General features: G+C 42.5%; 1 pseudogene; it reads right to left on the bottom strand.

The window, feature by feature from the left end:
* Window positions 1–719: 719 nt before the first annotated feature.
* On the bottom strand, window positions 720–2,584 carry LOC147632063 (uncharacterized; annotated as a pseudogene).
* Between the last annotated feature and the right edge of the window lie 506 nt (window positions 2,585–3,090).

Genomic DNA, 3,090 nt, shown 5'->3' with positions numbered 1-3,090 from the left:
CATTTTCAACTCTTCACCTTATGTGAAATATGCACCTCCTTTAAAGAACTCCCCTTCCTTACATATGTGTCATAATGGAATCATTTTAATATTGCTCATAGTTTTTCACTAATAAACCTTGTACATTTTCAACTCTTCATCTTATGTAAGCATTTACTCATTTTTGGATACCCAAAATATCTCATATTTTTAATATTGCTCATAGTTTTTTACTAATAAACCTTGTACATTTTCAACTCTTCATCTTATGTGAGCATTTACTCATTTTTGGATACCCAAAATATCTCATATTTTTAATATTGCTCATAGTTTTTTACTAATAAACCTTGTACATTTTCAACTCTTCATCTTATGTGAGCATTTACTCATTTTTGGGTATCTTTTTTTACAAATTGGATTTATCTCCTCCCTACACATGGATTGATGCTATTGGCCCATAGGAACCTTAATTGGACCATAATCTAAAAATTTCTGAAAATCTAGACCCTTAGGCTAAGGTCCTTTATACCCATTTCCAATTAATTCCAATTGCACATTGGAAAGTTCTTTTTGAATTTCTGTTTCAGGGGAACTTATTTTAATAAGATGAGATAAGTTTCTATCCAAAAATATTAAAAATTTGAATATTCTCTCTCTAGAATATTTTCTCTCTCTAGGTTAAAACAGTTAGAAACAAGTCTTTTATATTTCTGAAGAGGGATTGATTACAGGGGAAGATACTAGACATCAAAAAGGTGTTGGGGGAGGAATCTTACAGCTTGACATACAGGCTTTACTTGCCCGAAATGATCCTCCATGTAGTACTGGGGAGTCATTTCAAACGTATCAATCCCGTATGGAGCAGTGGGGTCTATCTCCTCTTCATAATCTCCACATGCACTATGTGACTCACAACCCATCTGGTTTATTGGGGTAATCCTTGGATGTGGAGGTTGTGGTCCTAGCACTGGCAGTGGTAACGGCACAGACTGGACTACATTCGGGTTCCTTGGAACTATGTGCTGTGACGGTTGCTTGACCGGTTGTGCAGGCATTAGCGCGGGTACTTGAGGTGTGTTTGACCAGGCTAGTGGTGCTTGATTTGCCAACATTCGCTTAAGTACTAGGCAATCTTTAGATTGATGGCCATACTTACCACATGCATTGCAATTCCCATTGAATTTGACTCTAAATGTGGGACATTCACTCGTGCTATGTGGTCCTAAGCAAACCGAACACCATTGTTGCTCTCTTGGGTACATATGGCTATTTTGAGGAGCTCGATTACCCCTAAAGTATTCTTGGAGAGCCTTAGTAAGGTCGGTCACCGACATTTCGGATATCTTGGTCTCCTTGGCAATAGGTTTTACCGTCATTGGCTCGTGCCCAGATACTTGCGAACTAACGGATTTTGTCTCCGAAGACACCTTTTTACCTGCAATCATCAAGTTGTCTTTTAACTGGATTGCATTGGTAGTGACTGCTTCCCACGTTGTAAGACCTCTAATGACTAGGCCATTGTATATGTCCTCGTGGCGCAATCCTTCGATGAATCTATCGAGCAGTTGGTTATTATTGAAGCGCTCATCGGGAGTGTAGCGAGAATTTAGATGCTTCAATCGACTTATAATGTCTCTCATTGACTCCCCTTTCCCGCGTTCAGTTTTTTGGAGTTAAGATGCTAATCCCCAAAGCACACCCTCACATATGTATTCTTTCAAGAACAATCTCTTGAGAGTGGGGTAGTGAGTGCACTCTTCAACCCTTAAGGTTCGATACCAATCTTCGGCCTTCCCACTCAAGGTTAAGCCTAAGGCTTTACACTTATGCAGTTCATTGTGCTCTTCCAAGGAATCACACACGTGTTCAAAGACTTCAATGTGCTTCCTAACATCCTCGTTACCACTGAAGTTCTGAGTGAGCTTAGCCACTTGTACCACCTTGCTTCTGGGTTCTCTCTCAGGCATGCCCCGCATGTTTTCCGCAATAGATCGTCCGATCATCTGAGCAAACACTGCGAGATCACCTAGGTGAGCAGGCATAGCTAGTGGAGGCACTTCTGGGATAGCCTGGCTGATAGGAGTTGGCGTTGGTCTGGGTATGTTGGCAAATGACGTACGATATGATATGTGACTAGGCCTAGCTCCTCTTGGATAAGGGTTGTGATAAGGCGGTCGTGGAGCATACGCCATTGGCATACTAAGAGGCATAGGAGCTACATGAGCATGAGTAGCGATAGGTACATATGGTCGATAGGCACTGGCACGCACTGTTGTATGTACTGTTCCACTAGGTAGCGGCGTCGTACTAACTACAGCGGTAACAGGTGCACTTTCCGTTATGCTCATCATTGGGGTAGGCATTGTGGATTCCTTAATGGAAAGTTGAGCCAAGGTTGGAAAGCTAAAGTTACTGCTCGTGGGCTCAACCTGCATTGAGACTCCAGGCGAAACAACATATGAAGGGTCTATGGGACTCACCGAGATAGGGTTGGTTGTTTGGCCTTGCCTGTATCCAAAAATCTCATAGGGCCAATGGAACCTAAGTTCACTCCCCTATTTTGCCTCTCAATTTGGATAATTCTATGAATAACCTCACATATCATTTGTTGTTTCTCCTCTAGATTAGTGGCGCTAGATATAGATCGTAGGACTTCTAACCAACCTACATGGTATGTGTAGCCCGTGTATAGGTCAGTTAGAGTCTCTATGTGTAGATCATATTCCCAATTTTCATTGAGAAATATCCCATCTAGACTTGGTGTGCCAAACGATTCTCTTGAAGTGGACGCAATGTCACTTCTTATGGATTGGCTTCTAGGGACCTCTACTTTAGGAGGCACGTCAGAAGGTGGTAGCTCAGTAGGGCCCTCATTAAACGAAGTGGGTAGAATATCCACATGGACACTCTTTGGGAGGGTAGGGTCTACATGAGATGTGAATGGCGAATCCACTACCCCTCCTTCTTCATTTACTTCGCTTGTCGCATGTTCAGAGCGTGTAGCTCTACTAAAGGTCTCTATTAGACGACTAAACATGCTAGATCCGGGTTGTGGGGCCCAAACTGGCATGTTTTGGCTTGTCTCCTCAGGGTTCTTGGTGAGGTTCCCTT

Source organism: Cibotium barometz, chromosome 14, assembly GCF_041138505.1.
Source record: "Cibotium barometz isolate CiBa-2024 chromosome 14, ASM4113850v1, whole genome shotgun sequence".
NCBI classification, from domain to species: domain Eukaryota; kingdom Viridiplantae; phylum Streptophyta; class Polypodiopsida; order Cyatheales; family Cibotiaceae; genus Cibotium; species Cibotium barometz.
This window is presented reverse-complemented; position numbering and strand designations above follow the sequence as displayed.